General features: G+C 44.4%; 1 protein-coding gene across 12 annotated transcripts in view; it reads right to left on the bottom strand.

Moving 5' to 3' along the window:
• Positions 1-24,111, bottom strand: part of Hdac4 (histone deacetylase 4) — a 265,090-nt gene that overhangs the window by 196,623 nt on the left and 44,356 nt on the right. The window contains exon 1 of one of the 12 annotated variants that reach the window (XM_057753814.1): positions 287-316. The exons of the other annotated variants lie outside the window; for them this stretch is intronic. The gene's annotated coding sequence lies outside the window, so the exon portion shown is untranslated. Of the gene's footprint in view, positions 1-286; positions 317-24,111 lie in introns of those variants that run through there. 12 annotated transcript variants of the gene reach the window in all.

The following is a 24,111-nucleotide window of genomic DNA, read 5'->3' as shown; positions in this document are numbered from 1 at the left end:
GGCTGTGTGTGAACAGCACAGACACCCGGCATGAATGTTCTCCAATCCCTGACACATAAGCAAGCCCACCAACAAATGGCATGCCCACTTTATCCCTAAACCCAACTCCTTCAGAAGCATGCTATGGGCAGCTAGAGGTAGCACAGTGCACAGTGGTCCCCAGAAGGAGTTTAAATGCTGAAAGTTAATTCCAAGGCACTGGTCACTGGAACACCACTTAACGGTTACATAACAAAACCTGGAAAATCCCTTACAAGTTTTAGTTAGCAGTTCAAAGTTACTTTACCGTCAGTTAAGACCTCAGTTCAATCCCAGAAGGCCCTCCAAAGCTGTTTGTCCAAGGGCAGTTAACAACAGGAGGAGAAAACTCCAGGACTGCTCCGCCAGGCTCGCTGGTTAGAATCCAACTGCTCAGCCCTGACATCTGGTTTCTATTTCATATCCATGTTGTCACATTACATAACAAGCAGATGATATGAGGAGTGCCACAAAAGTTTAGCTCAAGACTCACAGAGACTATCCCAGATACATTGTTTATCTCAGGCCACAAGCATTTTCAACCAAACTGGACACTGGTTGCTCAAATCCCAGGGAAGCGCCTTGTCTCTGGGTCAAGCAAAGCAAGCCTCCTCAAGACAGCCCTTAAATGAACCAATGCCCTTTCCTTCCTCTCCTCCCACCTTCACGTGGAATGACCTCTGGCCTACATTTAGTCTTTCTGCACCTGGAAAATGACTTCTGCCTTCGAGGTGTACAGGAAGGTGTTAGTTAACACAGAGTCACAGTGGAACCAGAGAAAGAAAACTCCTGAAACACCTGCCTGTTCCACCTGTGGGACCCAAAAGAAAAGATCCTACATAAGTAGGCCTCCACCGGAGGGCACAGTCCTGCTAGCAAGCATCTGAGGTTTTCCACACCTCATCTGACCTGTACCAACGGGCCCAGCCCTCCTCAGTTTATTTGCAGAGACTTTGGAGTTCATTGCTAGAACATGCCAAGTGCACACTTGAGGCAAGGAAGGATACTGTCATGCCATCATAGCAGGCAAGGGTCCCTCCCTCAGAACTAGTCTCTCTAATTTCTCATGGATCAGACAGAAAAGGTAGCTAAAATAGGTTTTCAGGCCAGCAGCAGGTATGAGATCACATGTTTTTCTAGGGTCATTCAGAGCTGGTGAGTAGTCAAGAGCCACTGTAAAAACCCAGAGTGAATAGCTTCAGCCAGAGGAGGGGACAAAATAAAAATGTGGCAGGTGTGCATGTTCATACGTGCACATGTCAAGGCCAACAGTCTGCTTTGGGTGTCTTTCCTAAAAAACCATCTTGCTTACGTGAAACTGGGTCTCTCATTGGCCTCAAGACTCACTAATTCAGGGAGGCTGGCTGGCTAGTGAGGCGCAGGAATCTGCTTGTCTCCACCTCCCAGTGTTAGAATTACAAATACGGACCACCACAACAGCTTTTTACAATGGTGTTGGGGCTCAAACTCAGACCTCCATGCTTAAGTAGCAAGCACCAACTGAACTATCTACCCCGTCATCATAAAACATTTTAGTACAAACTTAGCTAGGCTGTGCCAGCAACCTGTGTCTGGTCTACCCAGTCAGGCAGAAGTGAGAACCATGTGTTTGGGATAGCAGGCCTGGTTCAGGGCTCCATAGAGAACAGTGCTCAAACTCAAGGTGTGTCTACAGCTCAGCCAACTTGTTGAGAAGCTGGTTCACAGACTACATAGAAGAGAGCGCAATGTCTGTGAGAAGACAGGAGGCATGACTCAGGAGATCCTCTAACACCTGTTAGAGGAGCCCTGTAGACAGTATGCACTGACCTATCAGGCAGCAACAGCATAAGGACACATCCTCTACTGGCAGATACCTGGTGTGAGGTGCCCCACTCTATGTTTGAAACAGTGATAAAAAGAGATCAAACAGAGACACAGTACTACACACTGTCAACTAAGCAGGCCTGAAAGACATATACACATACATACATATACACATGCATACATGCACACATGCACATGAGAAGCATTCTGTGGGCAGGCAGGCTCAGAAGGCCAGGATGACTTTAATTACATTCCTGCTTCCCAACTTCAATTCCTTGTGGACCATATGCCAAGTTCCTTTCAGCACAGACAAAAGAACAGAACTACTAGAGTAGGGAAGGCAGAAAGGTGCCTACCTTAACTTCTAGAACACATGGCAGACAATGCCTAGTCCATGATCCCTGAATTACTACTGTCTGCATTTCTAACTAGCCACACCCATACCATGGCCAGGACACATTCAGAAATCAAACCATGAGTTAACGTTCACAGGCTACATCTTTTATCAAGGCACTACTTTCCTTCTAACAAATATATGCTGAGAAATGACTTCTCTGTGTTCAGCTGACACCTGAGCCATCAAGTCTAATGCAGGTGGCAAGTCTTGAACCATCTGCACTTCACCCCAACTTTACTGCCACGAGCCTACTGGTGTTGGCTTTGTTCCTATGTGGTCATCAGACTGGAGGCAGCTCAAAAGGGAAAGTCCTCAAAGACAAGAAAAGTGAAGCATGTCCACTGAAGGTAGTCAGCTGTGGTAGGTCTACTGTCCACTGAAGGTGGTCAGCTGTGGAAGGTCTACTGCCCACTGAAGGTAGTCAGCTGTGGAAGGTCTACTGTCCACTGAAGGTAGTCAGCTGTGGAAGGTCTACTGCCCACTGAAAGTGGTCAGCTGTGGAAGGTCTACTGTCCACTAAAGATAGGTCAGCTGTGGAAGGTCTACTGCCCACTGAAGGCGGGTCAGCTGTGGAAGGTCTACTGTCCACTGAAGGCGGGTCAGCAGCATGACAGAGCAAAGACAGCACTCTTCTTAGAGAGTCCTGCAGCACCACTGCCAGGGCTTCAGTGCCAGGACTCTAGCCCATGAGGATCAACAAGTGGGAAGACACCTATACAATAGGAAACACTGATGTCCCCACCACACAGAGCCAGGAGGTAACAATGCAACCCACACTCCCAGAGCAGGCTTACCAGGGTGAGGGGTACCACCATGAGTCCCCACCATGGCATTCAGGAGGTCTGCTCATACACACTTTCGTATGTGCTCTTTCCTCCGTTGACCACTGAACACAAGTCAGTCAGTAAAATCCAAGCAAAAACTTCCCATTGCCCGTACTCCAAACACAACGCTTGCTTGTTGTTTATAGGGTGTGTAGTGAGGAGTAAGTGTTCCACTATGGCACCTTCCTACACATATATGCTGTTGGGCTTTGCACATGTTCGTCATCTGTTCTATGCTGCAGGAGAGACAAGCCACTCTTCTCTGTATGTCCAACTAATAAAAACTTTTACACGAGTCGTTATGAAAATGGACACTGAATTAGAAACAGGGGCTGTGTCCCAAGGATGAAGTTGGTATTTGTTGTGCCAAAATTGCACAGCACTCAGCAGAGCAGGAAGAGGAAAAAGGAGGGTGGCCAGCACTCAGTATCCACAGATAGACACAATCACTTTCAGAGTCCACAACAACAGTCCCAGACTCAGGACCAACAGGAGCCTGGTGACCCAGGTTCACCCCTTTCCTCTTGGCTTCCTCAACTAGAGGAACTGGCACATCACTAACTCCAGATCTACTTGCAAATCCCACTTTTAGCCCATATGCAGGCCACCATCATGCTTGCTGAGGGGGAGGAGTGTAGGGCAGTGGCCTGCTGCAGCTAGCACACAGGACTATCTCAGAGGAAGACCAAGGCAATTCCTCCTTTGATCTCTGCCCAAGTGCCTTCAGGCAACCTGCAGAGGAGTGGTGACCAGATAAGGAAGCTCTCCTCTGTCCCTGTCTCTCTTTACCAAGCTGACTCCATATTTTAAATGTTCTACATGGAGAGCAACAAAAGTCTTGACAAAAGGACTACATGGGATGTCCTGAGGTAACCAGGAACTGATCTTACTGTCTCAGAACTGAGAGGCTGGGATAAGGTCCCTAGAAGTGTTTACAGCCCAAGAACAGCTCTTCTCTGAGGAGCAAAGACCTGGAGGAAAACCAAACCCAGGTTTGATGCTCCAAGTTGTAGAGACTGTCCCTACAGACCTTCAGTGGGTCACTTTCAATAAGGCAATGACTTCTGGGAATCACTTAGTTTTCTACACCATTAGCAAGAATGGCCTTAGCCCTTTTGAACCCCTAAATTATTCCAGCTTTCTGCTCAGTCACATCTATTGTTTTCTAGCAAAAGCTAGTGCTCCACAAGCCAGTCAACTGAGGACAGTGACCAAAGCAAAGCCTGAAAGGGGACCCAGCTCCTGGCAGCATGGCAGGGGCCACGTCTGACCACACTGCATGCGATGTTTTGTTAGGCAGGGCAGCAAAGAAGAGTTCAAAGCAAGGCAAAACTGGGGACAAGGCCAGAACATAAGCCTGCCACTGGCTAGAAGGGAGCAGATCCAGAAAGAAGGTGCCCTGAGGACTTAGGGCCACAGATCACCTTGCTGTGGTTGGGGAAGAGTCAGAACAACTGTTGAGAACTGACAGACACCCCTGGCTCAGGCACCCTGACCTGAGGTGTGTGCTCAGCAGGGCCTCAGCCACTAAGTAGAGACATGCCAGTATCTCTCTAAAGGAATGTGTCATCAATACATACGTTGTTCACAGAAAGTTTTAAGGACAAGAGTCATAAGAAAAAGTCATGGAGAGGCATTGGGTCAGGAAAAGTAGCAACAGGGTTACTGGACAGTCCTGTTACTTAACAGCTATGCAGCCTCTGGAGTGCTCCTGAACTCCCTATGCCTCAGTTTCCCATCTGTCAAATGGGGATATGACAGCCTACCTTTCCTGAAGGGCATTAAGAAGTGAGATTATATGTACTAATCATTATAAACATATCTATAAGCATTACTAATATCAGCATTTGTTAGGCAGAGTTAAAAGACTCATATAAAACAGAAATAAATTATAATCCTTGAAATTTTAAACTAAATGAATGAGTTAATAATGTTCCAGAAAGAAGAGAGATTCAGGGCAGAAATGTATACTTAAAAGAACGTTAAGTGCTGAGAGGGCTGAGAAGCGAAGCACAAAGAACAGAACTACATACACCAAAGCAGCATGGTGCTGACACAATGGCCAGACAGAGCCAGGTGAAAGGACAGAGTCCAGTACAGGGTAAAGGTAGTATTGCAGTCACTGGTACTAGCAGGGACTTCTAAATAAATAGCACTGGGACAACTGAAGGGTAATTAATCTGGATGAAGATAAAATTAGACCCAAACACCACCACACCCAAGGGTAACCTTTGAACAGTCAGGGTATGACGCACACACACAAACCACGTAGCAGAAGGGACAAGAAGGAGCCCCTGCTGGCTGCGCTGGTTGGCTTCCCACTGGAGATTCCAGTACAGGTGCAAGAAGGGCAGTGAGTGAGATTCTGGGGGAAGCTTACATGGCAAAGGAACATAGTAACATGTCAAAAGCAACAGGTATAGAGAGATCATGTGGGGTAAATAATTCACGAGCAGTCGCTGTCCCTTACATGAAGAACTCTGGAAAAGTGTGGGAACCAAGTCCAATACCCAACAGAAAAACAGGCTTTGGGAAGGAAAAGACATTCTTGATATATCCACATGACAAGTAAGGAGAGAAACTCTGCTGGCACACCATGTAGGAACTGCCTACCTATGATGCCAGACCCAGCTACTGAGACTACAAAACATTCCCCCTCTATACAGGAAATTTTGGAAATTATAATAAAATTATGTATCTATTAATCTTCCTACAGAAACCACTTCTCTACAATAACTCAGAAAACACAACACCTATAACGTCACATATATGGCTGCTCCCTGAGTAAAGCTCTAGTAGGGCACATTGCCACATCCCATTCATAGGAGTGCCTGGTTCATAGATAAAGTTCGCAGAGCTTCAAACAAGGAGGCATCCAGGACCCAGTAGAAGTCAGGAGTTAGTGAAGATGCCTATGAACATTCCCGCACAATGAAGAGGCAAGGGTCAGTATATACCTCTGCCTTGTCCCACAAGCAATCACAAGGTAAGGGTAAGCAGGCCAGCTTTTCCAAATCTACCTGCCACACATATTCAGCTCCATACACACAAAGGATGATCAACAACAAATCAGAACAGGTAAGAAGGGAGAAGTTGAAATGAAAAATACATAAGCAGACCGCGCCATGTTTCACACAGAAGTGGGAACTTTCTAAAGCATCTTAGACACAGGGTTTGGTCCTATGCCTTTGATGCATGCTGAGTTCTGGTCCCTGGGTTTCTTTCTCACAGACACATGTATTTGTTGCTGTAGTATTTTAAAGTTCAACAAATGAATAAATACACTGTGAATTCTGGGTGCTAAGCACTTTGTTGTCCAAGGGAGTAGCAAATATGAAGAGACGGGCAGCCAAGACAAGTAAACTGGAGGTATGAGTGCAAGCACAGGAGGTTTCCCTGCAGGAGCACAGAAAGGAGCTGCATTCAACTACTTCCCAGCTCTTTGCTGAGACCAGACACCGAATACAAGCCCATGGTGCATGCTTCTAAAAGCCGTCCTCTCCAAGGAACTCAGGAGATGATTCAGTGGGCAAAGTGCTCATCATGTAAGTGTGATGAACTTAGTTCAGATATCTAGTGCCCACATAAAAGCTGGGCATGGTGACGAGCAACCATGATTCTAGCAATAGAAAGGCGAAGGTCCCTGGTGATCCATTGTCAGCTAGTGTAAACTAAAGTGAGAGCACCTGGGTAAGTGGGAGATCCTGTTTCAAAAAAATAACATGGAGAGCAGTAGAGGAATATACTAGATGCCAACTCCGGTATACACTGTCTGTCTGTCTGTCTGTCTGTCTGTCTGTCTCTCTCTCTCTCTCTCTCACACACACACACACACACACACACAGTACACCCACACATGGAGTACACCCACACTTACCCATACACACATGTATGTGTTAAAAACAAAAACAAACACTTTGAGGTTTCATGAAAGATATAGCAATTCCAAGACTGGAACACTACTAAGTCAGTATGAAGAGGGGCCTTAAGTTCTGAGGACCCACCCACCAGTGGAACCAGAACAAGAGTTTCTATGGGTCATGTCTGGGGCAGTCTGAGCACCAAAAAGATCACAACAATAAAGGAATATGACCCGGGTAACAAGCAAGAACCTGGAAGTTCCAATGAACATAAACAAGAAAGGAAAATTCTTTGTGTGAAAAATTACTTTAAACAAATGTCAGTTATCAAGAGTGCCCATGACCACAGGCGATGTCTTTATAACAACACCAGGGTCATGCAGAACTCTTGGAAGACTTCAGAAGCCTCAGATCAGAGGCGAGGGAGTACCAGGGTGCCTGTAGTCCCAAGACTCTGTACCAAGTGTACTAAAGAGAAACAGCAGTTTCTCGGTGCAGGCAACTGGCACCACCACCTTAGTCTCAAGGGACAAAGGTAAGCCATGGAAGTAGGGGCGTTAGGACACACCTTTGCAGTCTGCTAACCCAACAGGTACCAAAGTCAAGAGCAGGGAATTTTTTTTTTAATGGCAACTCTGTTTCCATACTGTTATTGTCACAAAGCATCAGAAAAGATGACTATACTAGCTTAGAAAAGACTGTGGGACATAAGGCATGAATGCTAGGCAGAACAACCTCATGTTTTTTTCTGACATATAAGCCATTCTTAGCAGACAATCACAAAATGGAACACACATGCACTACAGAGAACAGTACTGAGTCACAGTAAACTTTCTGGCTTCAATAATGATGTAGGGTAACGGGAGGCTGGCCTTGTTTTAGGTAGTATATACAGGATAAAAAAATAAGTGCTAAAATGTTCCCCAAATTTCTAAAATACCTTCAGACTGAGCTTAAAAAAAAATAAAATGCTCAGTGAAAACATACAAGACTAAGAGATCAGGGAGCATTGAACCCACATATGCCTCAAAGGGACATCCATGCTATCAAGCAGCAAAACCACAGAAAAAGAAACTTCAAACAAAAGAGAAGGGCAAAGACACCATTATCAGACAAAAAGCAGACAGGGGCGCACTCCTGAAAAGAAAATAAAGATTGTAGAAAATGTGGTCCAATGAGAATGGGATACAGACAAAATAAACATACAGCAAGTGGAGCAAAGACTCTAGAATGCAGAAAGAGTTCGCAATAACATTAACAAACATGAAAACATTAAAACAAGACTATTCCCTGAGCAATCACAGAGAGAGCAGGAGATATTGAAGAAAGCAACCACTGGACTAGCTCAACAGTGAAGGAAAAGACCACACACAGGCCACCCATCTTACAGACCTGAAGCCAAATAACAAACAGAAACATTGGTACTTCAGACAGGAGGATACAAACCACCTACAGAGGAGGCTGGTGCCTAGTTGTAGTTCAGTCCATGCCCAGAGGATTCCCTTTTATCAGCCTGATGGCTATGGTTGCCAGGGCCAGTCCAAAATGGACGGCAGGTGTTGGGGGTAGGAGGTGGAGTAGAGCTGCTTGGAGCAGTCACAGCACCTCAGGGTCCAGCAATGCTTACTTCCCACTATACACCACCCATACCTGTACCAGGAAACCCACACTATTACAGGACAAGGACTGTGTCAGGGATACTCAAGACAGACACTAAACAAGGGACACTGACTACAGGTGCTACATAGATGACTCTCATCAAGTTTCATCCAAAAGTCCCACAAGCTACATAGAGTTTAAAAATGCATAACCAAAACAATATTTTTAGGGACATGTATGTACATGGGTTTTTAAAAAAACTTATTAAAGGCAGGGGAAAGAAGCAGGGAGTCTGGGTCCTATGGAGAACAGGTGATGCTGGTGCACTGCTTCTTTACGTGGGGCAAATAGGGGTGCACATTTTTAACAGTAATTTACAATTAAAATTTAAAACAGTTATGTGGGGGAATATATAAAGCTTGATTTAAAAAACTAAGAAAACTCCATCACAGCTCAGTCAGTAAAGTGCTTGCATCAAAAGTACAAAGATCTGAGCTCAGAACCATGGAAAAGGTTCACCCCTGATTGCAGATGGCCCAAAATTATCACTCATAAGAACTACAGATTCCTCCCAATTTTTTTTAAATATTTATTTATTTATTTATTTATTATGTATACAATATTCTGTCTGTGTGCATGTCTGTAGGCCAGAAGAGAACACCAGACCTCATTACAGATGGTTGTGAGCCACCATGTGGTGGCCCGGAATTGATTCCTCCCAATTTGAAGATTTTAAATCTATACAAGTTAGAGTATTAACTTCCCTGGCATTTTTACTTTTCTAAAACATTTTCCTGTTTTAACGAGAATTACACAGCATTCCTTGTACAATATTCCTGTGATGAAACTCTCCTGGTGAGAAGTTGTATATATAAAGTGCTATGATAGTCTTTCTACTCACACTCAGGGTTTTAAAATTGTGTTTACAAGTTAAACGTGCTTGTCACCTTTGTTTTATTGTTCTCTTTAACAGGTTCTAAAATCAAGGCATTTGAGCCTCATAAAGCCAGACAACACTTGTATCTGATAAGAGGTGATGTTAAGTTAGATCCAAACAGAAAATGTGGTAGATGCTGACCATGCCCAGGTAGCAAGGAATTCTTTCAGAAAAGTCCATGGATGCATCCTTCCCAGAGCTGTAAACCCAAAGATAACGCATCCTACAAGTGACAGCCACGGCTCCTCCAGCTATGCTGGGAGGGAAGTCCCACCCTTGTTTTAGGCTTACAGTCTCTGGAGTGACACATGATTCTGCACACACTAACTCGGGCAGTTAGTTTAGTTTTCAACTCTCAGACAGGAAATGTTTTACTAGCCATCCCCTCAGTGTCTCTTACCAGGGCCTTTCTTTTTCTTCCTCCAGAAAACCCCTGTTATACACTGTCACGAGTCAGCAGGCTGAGTCTAGTGCCACATCCCTCTGACCCAATGTCCCACCCTGTACCCACAGGCCCATCAGTAGCCTGCAGCAGCCTTTTCCTCCAAGTAGTCTGGACTACTCTGAGAATAGTGCAATGTTCTGCCCACTCACTGACTGTGATCTCTCTCTCTCTCTTTACTAAAAACCGCTACACAGTGCTCGACACAGTACTCCCAGCTTTTCCGTCTGTTCTGCTGTTCAGCACTTTGCACAGCACTGCTGTTTATCTGATTTGCTCTGACTGTTTAGGTTGGGAAGCAGCAGTCTGTACATTTATGCCAATTTACTTGAAGTTGACCTTTCGGCATTTTGACAAAATATTACATAAAAACAAAAGCATAGCAAATTCATTCTTCAGCAATTGAAATGTATTTACATAAACCATGACAATGTATAATAAATTACATAAGCCCCAGCATGGTGGTGACAAATACCTAAAATCCCAGCACTCAGAAGGCAGAGTAAGGCAGGCAGGGCCTAAGTTCAAGATCAGTATGGGCTGCACAGCCAGATTTAAAAAAAAAAAAAAAAAAAAAAAAAAAAAATCAGCAAATCAAACTCAGTACATTGTATATATAAAACAATCAGCCAATTCTAGTAACTGCAGCTCATGTCTGACAGCGCCCTTAAGCTGGTGTTAAGGCCACCACCCTACTGGCTTCCATTCCCCAGGCTCACAACTTAGGTGCTGTTCACCAACCCAGGAAAGGAACTATCTACACAGCCCTGTCTTACTTCTAGAGATGGAAGTCCACCCCTCGAGGTCTGGTGGCTCAGTCCACCCAATTGACACATGAGCACATCAGCCACCATGCTGTCTATGCCAAGTTCTCTTCCCTACATCCTACCTTCCCCGAGATCTACTGGGTTCCATTATTTCTCACACTCTATCCCTCGGTCAACTCCACATATTCCATACCCTGCTTGGAAGTCACTGGCCAGCCATCGTGCTGCTTCTGCTTGCAGACCCAGCGTACTCCTTAGAGTCGACTCATACATAATTACCTAGAGATCTGAAAACTTAAAATCAGAAGGCCTTTGGCCAAAGCTCTTGAGGCTTTCCAGCAGAAGAGAGTATCACAGCTCCTGTCCTTCTCATCCACAAAACCTTCAGATAAATGGAAGCCTGCAGCCTGGTACCTAACTGCCTCAAATTGCTCACACAACTCCTTTCTTGATACCTCAGTTTTCTCATCTATAAAATGGGCAAATCCAGGGTTCACAGTATCTGCCCCTAAACTGTCACAGAGGTCCAGAGTATGTCCACATGTAGGAGGGCACCTCTCATGTCAGGCATGCCAGCCACGTTACCATTACTCATTCTTCTGATCTCTGACCTCCTCTGAGCACATAAGTGACACCAGACTAATCATTGCCACTAGTTCTTAGAGTAGCCTGATGTGTGGGAAATGCTTAGTGAAGGATTTATGTTGGGAAAGGTGGTGGTATGGTATGGTAAACAGACCAGATAAATACTCATGCCCAAGACTCTAAACACCAGCACCTTGAGACTCACACTCTAGTAGACAGATGAGCTCCCCACATATGGTTAGAGCATCCAGGCATTCTTGTGAGCCTGTCCCCTGTGTAAGTCAATAAAGGAGTAATGAAGAAATGCAGACACTGCACACAGCCAGAGGGAACGTATGTCACACACATCTTAGGGAGCAATGTTATTAAAATGTTCATCCCTTGCCTCAGTTATCCCATTTTTCTGAACTTGTATCCAAAAACACTAATAATAACAATTGGCCATTGGCCATATGCAAAAAGATACATATATAAGAATGTTCACTGAAGTCTTGTATGCTATAGGTAAGTTAACTCCCATTTAAAGGTAATCTGTAAGAACTAAAATATTAACAACTATAAAAAGATCATTGTTCCATCATATTTGTTACAGATGAAGAATGGGTAGGAGCACAGAGACAGGGACAGGTGGGGACGAGGGCGGGATGCCAGGGGATCCACACCAAGTGTTATCTGTCATTTCTCAGAACTGTGTCACAGTAGGGCAAAGTGAACAGTTTCTTTCCCTGGCACACCTTTAAGCATTGCCAGATTTTAAGTTGATACTACATGGAAACTTTCAAAATTGGGGAGAGAACTATTTTTCATATTTATTAAAACAAAAAAACTTTCACACAAAATTAAAAAGTGATGCTGGCAGCTGCTGAGAGTAGTTCTATGGTAAAGCACCTCACAGGCATGGCTGCCCAAGCCAACAGCACAGGCACCGTGCCTGAGAAGCCAGCCCCTTCCACAGGGAAACCACTAGGAAAGGAGAGCAGATTCCAGGTCACTCCACCCCTACCCCAGATTTCAGCAGGAGGAAAGATCCAGCCAGAATCAGAAACTACCTAAAAGCGGCATGAACCCTCTGGATGCCATGGGAGGAGGACCAGGATGGTAGTCACACAAAACTAGGGTCATAATATTTGAGCAAAAAGGAGTGTCACAAAATCAAAAGACCATATACTTTTTAAGATTTATTATTTTATTATGTATACAGTGTTCTGCCTGCATATATGCCTGCAGGCCAGAAGAGGGCACCAGATCTCACTGTAGGTGGTTATGAACCCCCATGTAGTTACTGGGAATTGAACTCAGGACCTCTGGAAGAACAGCCAGTGCTCTTAAGCTCTAAGCCATTATTAATAGTGCTACAAAGGCATCAGTGTGTGCTGTTGTCTCCCCACTAGCAGACCACCTGCTACAGCCATTGTACTGGAGTCCAAGGGCAGATACCAGTAGGAACTCTGCAGCAAGCTGAGAGAGCAGCTTGGAAGCACCATTATGGGGTTCACCAATTCAGTCTGTACAACTGCAGACCTGAGCTGCGTAACACCTGCCCTGAGTCCTACAGATGCCTCGTCAGCCATTCTCACATACTTCATTCTTTGGATGGGAGACACAACAGGAGATACGGATAACAACATGCTGAGAAAGAACCACAGAGGCGGGGTAGGAGTCAGGAAAGGAAACGTTGTAAAAATGGCCACACACCCTGGCCTAGAGTGAATAACAGCTATGCTGATCTGGAAACGGTAGCAACTGTACTATAGCTGGTGCTGCTTTCAAAGAAAACTTTCTCTGAGACCAAGTACTTCCCAATCGTACAACAACTTAGAAGCAAACAACATCACCCAAGGCAGATCCCCACCTTACACAGTAGCCAAAAATTAACCTAAATTTAAAGATCTAAACACAGAAACTAAAACCATAAAACTCTTAACAGAAAACAAGAGGTCTTCATACCGTGGACCTGGCCCCAAAGATATGACCAACAAAAGGAAATAAGAACTGAACATCCTCAAAAGCAGACACTAAGGAACGCAAAGGCAACACTGAGTGGGAGAAGCATGGGCAAGCCATAGACCAAATATATCAAGTACTTCAACAATTCCACAATAAGAAAACAGCCAAACCCTAGACACATATTACACAAAGATACACAAATAGCCAGGAAGCATATGGGGTGGTCTCAGGAGCTCTATTTACTAACAAATGCAAATGAAAACCACAGTGAAATGCCATCTTTAACAAAAGCAAGGTATCATAAGTTAGGGGGTGTTCAAAAAGGTAGACCCAATAGACATTGCTGGTTATATATATACACACACACCACATAACACTGTGAAAACTGGTTTCTTAACAACAACTACACACGGCATAATCATGACCATCCAGATCTGCCACAAAGGGGACTCAAACAAACACAAGTCCACCAATGTTCACAGCAGCCAAAACCTGGAAACCGCCCAAGTTACATCAGCAGAATGGATAAACAAGGTGTGAATCGTACAGAATGGAACATTATTCAGCTTGGGAAAGGAATGAGCTTCTCTGTCAGGTGCTACACACAGATGGTTCCTGAAACACTGTTTTGCACGACATAAGCCTGGCAGAAAACAGACACTACATAATCCCACTTACCTGAGGTACCTAGGAACGGATTCAACAGAAAGTAGAATGGTGGCCACTAGGGCTGAGAAGGGAATGCATAGCTGGTACTGAAAGGGACAATTTCTACTTGGAAAGGAACCATGCACTAGTACTTATGTCATCACTGAAATGCGCTTTAAAATGGTCAATGGGAATGTTTACACTGCCTGTATTTTGCAATAAATAACAGACACACAATGAACCAAGTTGGAAAAGATGAGAATTAACACCCAGTGTAAAGAAAAGAATAAGTGCTTCACAGCACAGTTCAGCCTAGGTCCAAACTCCTGCCTTTGCCTCTGAATGCAGGGATTACAGCATGTGCTGTCACAACCATATGTACACCATATACGTAACTGATATAGAAAAGTTTTCAAGACACAGTAAATGAAAGACCCCAGGGAATGGGGAACCCACCACAGACTGATGCCCTGTGTTGTTAAAAACAGTAAAGCTAAGTGGGGAGTTCAGGGCCTTTACTGAAGGCATCCTAAGAAGCAAACAGCAACTGCTTTTGTGGCTCAAGAGGCCCACTTCCATGTTATCTTAAGACCCTAGACAGCAAACAGAGGCAGTGGAGCAGTTTCTATGAATACCCTGTCCACAAAGGACATTCTGCTCTCATTCCTAACAGAAGCACACAGATGTGAGACTTTCCCAGGACCTGTAAAAGATCAAGGAGATGGGAACCAGTGAGACCATATCACCTGCAATGGTACCCAAATACACGTTTCCAGGAAAAGCTTAGCCTATGATGACTGAGCTAACCTGCCTTTACTGAGCATATGTTTCAAAACCAGAGACTGTAACCACCCTCCCCCTCCACCACAGGAAACCACCAGGAACCTGGACTTGGCTCTGTCCTCTCAACTGTGTCTGCCCAACCATGGGAGTTTCAACAAGCCTGCAGCAGAAGCAGTATACTCCCACTGACAGATAGAAGGCTTAGGGAGCAAGTGACATTAACAACCTTGAGCCTTGTAAGCACCATCCCTTACCCAGGGGCCTGGGGGAGAAGTAGCCATGCCTGGTGGTATGGGAACACTGAGCTCTAGCTCCACTGTGGCAGAGCCCTAAAGGCTGAAACAGGTTGCTTTGGTTTTCTTGGCATCATGTATGTTAGTACTACCGACACCCTAGATTTCATTCATAAATCTCCCTATAATTGTGGGAGGGAAGTAAAGGAAGAAGAAAGTGAGTAGAAAACAAAGAAGAAACTGAGCAGAAAACAAAGACTCTGAGATTATGTTCCGGACAGGCCACTTGGGCATCAAGGCCTCAGCACTGCTTTGTACCTATGCCTCTGCAGCCTGAGGGAATCTGCCTTAAACACAGGATGGCCTGACACAGCATAGGGTAATTGCCCAGAGTCTACACTGTTAGCATCTGGAGCAGCTACAGCCACACATGCTCCCTAAAGATACCTAGAAGCCCTAATGTTTGAGTCTCACACTGAAAGCAGACCATTGGTTACAAGCTGTTTTCCAGGAATCTGAAGGAGCTGTGGCAGGACATTTGATCATGTTTTGACCAAGTGTGCACTCAAGGATGAAAGAGAAATGTTTAGTTGTTCTGGCCTCTTCTGATAATACAGGCTAAAACCAAAAGGGATATCTTAGAGGGGAGAGATGAGACAAGAAGAGAGAACGTTTCAATGCCGGTTTAAAAAAAAAAAAAAAAAAACCCTATAGGGAGTTCACTGAATTCCTCAGACTTCAGCAGCAAGTTCTGTACACTGCAGGGAATATATTCACTCTCTAGGATCCCCTGATGCTAAAACCACTGAGTAAATCTCACACAGGGACCTTTCCAAACCCAAAGAGAATGTCAATGGAAGGCAGTAACTGTTCCAAAGAGTAAAATACCCAATGGATGTGTCCACGACGTCAGGGGAGAAACAGCACACGGTTCCACAAATAAGCTACAACTGAGCACGGCACCCTGACCTATGAGCGCAGCATGTGGTGCTGAGTTAGCCGCCCTCTGAATTAGGTCTCTGTGAGCAGCAAGAGTCCCTGTTGTCTCTGTCTGTAGCTGCCCATCCTGAGGCTTTGAGGGCAAGCAGGCCTGGCAGGGTGTCAGGAGTGGTGGAGCTGGGCCTAGTGTTTATGTCTGATCCAGACGACTGAGGGCTCATGACGATTTACTGACGCAAGAGCTCCCAAGCACTGCATGCCAGAAATTAATCAGGGGAGGAAGAATTCTTTTTAAGAAACCACTTGGCCAGGGCTGCCTGGCCTGAGGCTGAAAGTGTAAGCAGAGCCACTCCTCCTCTGGGAGCAGCACACCCAAGGTTTCCAAGCAGCTCCAGGCTGGTAAATGAGGCCCAGGCCCAGGCCCAGGCTGGGGAGGTCCTGCCACAATGCCTGGCCCTGCTGCGGCTGGCCGCAGTATCCACTGGTCTGCCCAAGAGCCAATCTTCTCCCAGGGGTCTCCTTCTGATGGCGTCTGCACAACCCCACAGTGTGCACACTCCATGGTTGGGGGTGTCTATGGAAATGACTGGAAGCCTCTGATCTTATAATCTATTGCTATAATCCCTTTTTCAGGAAATGGGTTTCAAAGTTTGTAAAACAGGAGACCACCTAAAAAGGAAAAAGTTAGAATGTGAGGGATGCACTGTCTGCCGCAGCCTCCTCCCAGGGTATCCTACTTGCATGGGCAAGTCAGGCTCTTCCTGCAACCCTCTTTGCACACCCCCAGATGCTGTGTGACATCAAATACAATGGTCAACTACACACAACCATGTCACATCAAACACATGGCTAACCATACACATGTCACATTAAATGTATGCTTAACTACATACAGCCACATCACATCAAATGCATGGCTAACCATATACAACAATGTTACATCAAATGTATGGTTAACGACACACAGCATGTTACATTAAATGCATGGCTAACTATGTACAACTATGTCATATCAAATACATGGTTAATGACACATATCATGTTACATCGAACACATGGTTAACTATGTATAACCATGCCACCTAAAATGTACGGTTAATGACACACGTTACAGCAAATGCATGGCTAACTACATCTAGCATTCCTATATCTCAAAAACAAAACAAGAAATACTCTAAAGAAGTCATGTTACACCCTATCCCAAGTGTGGTAGCCCCCTAACCATCCATCAGCTGGACTCTGGTTTACTATACCCTTTTGGACCTTGATTTCATCAGTGTATAAGAATAGGGGAAATCCTAGGATCAAGAACTAAGGTCTTTAATACATAGCCCCTGGCTTCACAGAGGACAAAGGACTGGAGTTCCACTCCCACTGTACAGCTAATACTCTGTCCCTGGCCCCCCACATCCCATGATGCCCACCATACCTCCTCCTTCCCAAACTATTTCTCAAGCTAATGCTAACTCCTGAATAGACTCTTCACTGACGCTAAGGGGGCTGGATGCACACATGGGAAGATAGGTTATCAGGCAGGCAGGGAGGGAGGCTTCACACCACTTACAACACAAATCACTTCATAAAAGATATGAATAAAAGAGCTACTAGAGAGACTCAAGGCTACAGATGTATTCAGCCCACTTCATTTCACTGCAACATAAAAATCAGCTAACCTGTACAGCCATGGAACAGAGAAAACAGAGCCATCTGGACAGTGCAGGACAGGGGCCCCTGAAGAGTGGCCAACAACATACCTCTAACATTAGGCAGAAAACAGGACAACTGACCCTGGCAGGTAGGACTTGACTTACTTACAGAACTGAGTTCTACCAAGGCACCCTCCAGTCAAGGTGAGGGTGGTCAGGATAAAATGTAAACTGTTATAGATGTATCTGCTGGCTTTGCAACAGGAGGACTGTCAAGGGAGTCAGAGCTATGGGGTGCCAATGGGAGAGGGAAGAGAGAAGGATAAGAGAAAGGAAGAGCACTTTGAGTCATCAGCCTCTCGGGCAGGGCTATCTTCCAAGCCACGAGCAAAGAACGAGGAGACAACCAGCATGGACTGGCTCTCATAGAACCTGAAACTGGACTTTATACACTAGGCACCAACACAGAGAGAAAAAGACACATCCCATAATAACACAAAGATGGTATTTTAACACTAAAGTGTAAGGCTTCCAATTTGTATGGGCTTAAAATAGACACACCACACAAAAGAACAAAACCTGACAGGACTAAAAGGAGACTCTCTCCCATCTACAATCACAGCAGAGCCTTCCAAAAGCAGCAGGACACTGGTCAGGTCATAGATCTGAGAACTACAACTATCAAACTTGACTAAATGCCATAGAACTGAACTTGTGAAACACTTAGAAGACTGACCAAAATAAGCCAAAAAAAAAAAAAAAAAACCTAGGAAATTTATGATGTGGATGTCCTTTTATATATGTGTTGCTTTTATTGGTTGAATAAAGCTGTTTCTGGCTTAGCAGAGTGAAGCCAGGCGGGAAAATTCTAACAAAGAGATACAGAGAAAGTAGGTAGAGTCAAGCAGCCTCCAAGGAAACAAGACATGTAGAAAATGAGGTAATTCCACAGCCACTAACAGAAACAGGTAAATTTAAGATGTAAGAGCTAGCTAGAAATATGCCTGAGCCATTGGCCAAACAGTGTTGCAATTAATATAGTCTATGCAGGTATGGGCAGCCAGGAAACGAAAGTGTAGTCTCTGATTACAAATGGCGCCTCTGTGTGTTTCTTTGGGACTAAACAGCTGAGGTAGTGGGCAGGAAAGAAACTTGCCTACAAATTTACATAACCATTTCCATATAACCCATTGTTCAAAGGAGATACAATGAGAAATTAGGTAATACCATTAACTGAATAACAAAGCAAATGTATCAAAAAGTTCACACAATCTGGCTAAAGCCACACACTTACGGAAACGCCAAGTCTTAAGTACAGTTACTACAAAACAAGAAAGTGTGAACAAATGTATTGATCTGAATACTTTAATCAGTAAGCAAACAAAATACCCAGCATATTGAAACTGGAGAATAAAATAAAGGAAAGGTTGTAAGAGCAGCAGTTGATTATCCAATCCAATTGAATCAAGAAACTGAACTTGGTCCTTTACAAATACTAAAACAACTAGTAAGTCTCTGAGTCCAATGAGGAGAAGGAAATAGGCAACGTCCACCATCGGGAAGGAAAAAGGAAGATAACAACAACCCCACAGACAGTACAGAGATGAGAGGGCAGGGGGGAGGAAAAAGGAAGATAACAACATCCCCACAGACAGTACAAAGATGAGAGGGCAGAGATACTTGACCACTGAACCCATAGATGGGTTTATTTAGAGATCTTCCAAATAACTCAGGGATAACAATAATGGCTTCCTGAACTCCTCAGAAGGCTTGACAGGGTGGGCACACTAGAGTCCACAAGCCAAATACAATCTAAATCTACTGCCTGATTTTTAGCCTATCTGAAAAACAGAACTGGTTCTTACATTATCTTAAGTGGTAGAAAGACGTGAGGTGGTAGTGCACTGGAGATGTGGTCAACAGACTCTAACGAAAATCTTTGTCAATAACAGAATTAAGAAAGAAAAGACTCTATCACACTTTAAGGAGGCAGCATTAGCTTAATATCAAAATTTAAAAGAAAAGAAATTAAGCTGGGCGGTGGTGGTGCACACCTTTAGTCTTAGCAATTGGGAGGCAGAGGCCGTTGGATCTCTTAAGTCTCAGAATCAAGCCCAGCCTGTTCTACAGAATGAGTTCCAGGACAGCCAGAGCTACACACACACACACACACACACACACACACAGAGCAACAACAACAACAACAAAAAACAACAAAAAAACCCTGTCCAAAAAAAAGGGGGGGAAGGGAGAAGAGGGGACAGAAGGGGAAGGGAAAGGAGGGGAGGAGAGGGGAGGAGAAGGGAGGAGAGAAAAGAAGAGGGGAGGGGAAAGAGGAAAAGAAAAATAAAGAAAAAATTGTAGGACTATGTGTATACTATCACCATAGTTATGATAGCACAAGTCTTTAATCTCAGCAGTTGGGAGACAGAAACAGATGGATCTCTGTGAGTTCAAGGTCAACCTGGTCTACAAAGCTAGTTCCAGGACAGCCAGGGCTACAGAGAGAAACCCCATCTCAAAAACCAGAAAGAAAAATAAAAATCGAATGAGAAAATTTATATTAGTCAAATAAAAGGAAAGAAAATCTATTAATAATTGATATATACAAAATCTAATATATTAAGTTGCCGGGCGGTGGTGGCGCACGCCTTTAATCCCAGCACTTGGGAGGCAGAGGCAGGCGGATCTCTGTGAGTTCGAGACCAGCCTGGTCTACAAGAGTTAGTTCCAGGACAGGCTCTCCAAAACCACAGAGAAACCCTGTCTCGAAAAACCAAAAAAAAAAAAAAAAAAAAAAAAAAAAAAAAAAAAGTCAAACCAAATAAAAGTTTTAACTTTACAGGCTGTATTGTGGGTATCTGTGGTTCATGTGGTTCAACCTAAGGTCTTAAACATGCTCTGATTAGAAAATTCTCAGCATGCTAATGATAGATGAGAACACCCTTATCCTGATTGACCATTTACACAAAGCCTACATCAGATGCTACCTTGGTGATGACATTCTGGGAGTTTTCCTTCTTGCTGCAGCAAGACACAGATACCCACAATACAGTGCTGCTCAGACACCGACTGGAGGTCCCAGACAGCACAGAAAGACAGTCTAGAACTCAGCACACAGAACAGTCATATCCAGATAGTGTGCACTTGCTGAAACAAAAAAAATCTATAGATAAACTAGTGTGAAAAGAAAGTTATGTCACGCATCAGGTGACAAGGTGACTATACAAAAACAATTGTATTTCTAAACATAATGAACAAAAAAGGTGAATTAGGAAACAAAACAGCAAAAAACACAGAAAAGTCTAACAAAAAGGAATAAAACCTCAACTATGAGAAATACAAAATGGATATTAAAGACCTAAATAGAAACATATACCACACTCATGGGTTGAAAAATTGGAAATAAAACTTATTCCATACACAAATCAACAAAACTCTAATACAGAGACTTCATTAACTAAAAAGGACTTTAGACAGTTAAAGAAAACTCACAGTGGGGCAGTGGTGGCACACACCTTTAATCCTAGCACTCAGGAAGGTAAAGCAGGCGGATCTCAGTGAGTTTGAGGCCAGCCTGTTCTACAGAGTGAGTTCTAGGACAGCCAGAGATACACAGAAAAACTCTGTCTCCAACACAAAAAAACCTCACAAAAAAACTAGCATAACTAGTTCAAAAAGAACATAATTGACAAAGATGTCTCTGTTGGCACAGGCAAGTAGGGCAATGGGTCAGATGGGTCAGAACAGTCTAGAACCAAACCCACTCACATAGAGACTTGATTGGCATTGTACAGTAAAAGAGAAAACATTAACCCTTCAGTAAGCCACTGAACTAACCAAATATTAAAATTAAAAGTATCTAACCCCCACTTTGCACCATACTTTAAAAATCCAAATACGACTGATAAAGTGGTAATGTTTCTACTAAAAATTATACAGAGCTTCCTCAGGTCCTTCAAGTGAAATAATGTGTTATATTAAAATTAAAAGCATCTGTTAAATAAAAACACTAAAAAAAAGAAAAAGACAACCCATAGGATTGACAGAAAACAGCAGTAGACATACCAACAAAAAGACACATATCCACCCAATCTAAACAAAAAAGCTGCCACAAATCAGTAAGAAAAACAAAGACAAATTGGTTTCCTGAATTTCCATCCAGGAACTGAAGAGGCAACTTCCCCACCACCCACATACGGCTGGTTAGCCGTATGAAAGTGATCAGCATCTTTAGTTAATTCAGCCGTGACAATGAAGATGAGAAGACTGTACAAAATGCTGAAGACTGCGTGTGAGTCAGACAGCATGCTAATGCGGCACAGGTCAGAGCACACTGTCACAGGCAATCTGCACAGATCATCCGCTACACACAAGCTACCGCGGCATCAAACAGAAGAACCCCAAGTGAAAACCATGCAAACATCAGCACCAAATGAAAGAATACCTTGGGTTAGTCCGTCCAGTGTAACATTAAACAGCCATGAAAATAGACCAGCTGCCATATCCACCTTGCAAACACACTACTGAAAGGATCCAGATGGAAAAGAGCAAATGTTGTATGACGCCATTTTAATAAACTTAAAAAACTCATCTACCATAGGAAAAGTGAAGGATGATGCCTGAGCAGGGGTGCAATAGGGCAGGAACATTGTGGTTACTTCTTTGCAGAGCAGGTCCAGGTGCCCTTCTTTCCTGAGCTCCCACTGAGACCTCACACCTGTCTGGAGGCTGGCATCTGTCAAGAGAAAGCTCCCACATGGGAACACTTAGATCTCGTGTTTACCAAGGAAGATCTGTGGGACAGGTGACCTCACATCCACATGCAAGCATAAAGGAACAAAGCAAGCACTAAATTCTGGGGTGCCTGCAGAGGTGAACAAGCACTCCTGAAAGAACACCTGCTGATGCACTTCATTTCTGGAGCTCAGATTCTTAGTAATGCACAGTGCACAGCCAAGACCGAGGAGTCAACACTGACACACAGTTCACAGCTGAAATCAAGACTTTTCTTGGATTTCCTCCATTTTCCATGGTTTCCAATCTGGGACCCCATACAGGAATCCCATCTTTCCCTAGATGCCTCTGTTTTTTTTTTAATGCCCTCGGCAGATGTGAGGGGCTGGCAGGTATGTCTGGATACAGATCTTCCAGGATCTGATACTTTCATGTGGTTCCACTGGTCAGGACTGATGGGAAAATCATGGCTTGAAGGGTCATCTCATTACACAAACAAGAGTCAGGCCTAGAATGAGCTCTCTGCTCCATATTGGGTTTACAGAACAGCTGAACAGCTGGCTGTCAGGAGAGCAGCAGCCAGGGGTCATGGCAGAACAGCATCTCTGGAGATGTGGCTATCACCGTCAGACGACACCTGAGATTTTGCCATTTTCCCTTCAGCTCTGGGAAGGCTGCACCAGAAACTCACACCAGCACTAAGTCCTCACAGACACAGGGACTCCTATGCCACTGGCTCACCCAGGGAAACTCCAATCACAGAAAATTTTAGCAATACTAACAGGAAGGGATCAGGACTCCAAAGAGTCAATAAAATATGGCCTCAACCTAGCAAGCAAGGAAATCAAAAGCTTCCTCTTCATTCCATGTCGTGGTGATCAACAGCCACGTCAGATGGCTGCTGCTGGGTTTGACATTTTGTGGCTCTTCCTTTCGTCTGAGCCACCAACTTCCTTCCAAAAATGAGGACAAATTAACAGCACATCCACATATCTGACCAGAGCCAATAGCTCCCAAACAAGCGGCAACAGCAGAGACCGGATGCACCCAGAGTGGCCCTGCCTGTGTGTGGCAAGGCTTTCCAGGAACAGAGGAGCAGACAAGACAACTGGCTTCCGCTGAGGTCTGCAGGCCAGGCCCCTGTGGAATACGTGCAGTGCAGACTGGGGACAAGCTACCAATGAGCCCAGCAGCACTAGTCTGTTTCTACACATTGCTTCACCTTCAGCAGAGACAAAGAAAAGGAACAGGGGAGACTCCCAAAGAAGGCCAGGCCACACACACAGCCTGGAGGCCCTGTCTGGCAATGCTACAATGCAGACCACCTGCTGGCCTGGCACTGAGACTGCTCACAGAAGAAGAGACAAGCATTTGAGAAGGGCACTGTGAAAACAGTTCTGGGCTGCCATGGACCATGCCTCATCTCAGACTTACAAACACACTGCTCCTGCACCTCCCAGTGCACCTACCTCACAGGCAGCCCAAAGATGCCACACTCCCATAGGCCAATGAACTTCCTCTTCATGACCCCCAAGCTTCCTCTACAGTCTGAAAGTATCCCTATATTCACCTCTGCAACAGTGCAGTAACCTCTGTGGTTCAGACTGACCCAGGACTCACAGATGTAAACCAACATGCTAAATTCTCATTTGTTAACAGTAGGTATTTTAAGTCTAAAAATGACACTTGATCAAATGTTCTACATTCACTACATAAAATAGAACAAATTTAAGTTCTGATATTTTTCTAAGGTGGATTCCTGAGTCTACTGCAGTGACCTTGTGACTCCTGAGGACTGAGACACAGTTTAGAATCAACAGAGGCCATAGCATTCAATAAGCTCTGACTTCTGCCAATCCCAAAGTCTCTGTGAGCACCCACAGCAAGAATGAAGGAAACACCAACATTTCAAAGACCTCACTCTGCAGCAGCATCAACAGGGA

Source organism: Chionomys nivalis, chromosome 2 (genome assembly GCF_950005125.1).
Source record: "Chionomys nivalis chromosome 2, mChiNiv1.1, whole genome shotgun sequence".
Lineage (NCBI taxonomy): Eukaryota > Metazoa > Chordata > Mammalia > Rodentia > Cricetidae > Chionomys > Chionomys nivalis.
The sequence above is the reverse complement of the archived record's forward strand: the minus strand, read 5'-3'. Positions and strand labels throughout refer to the sequence as shown.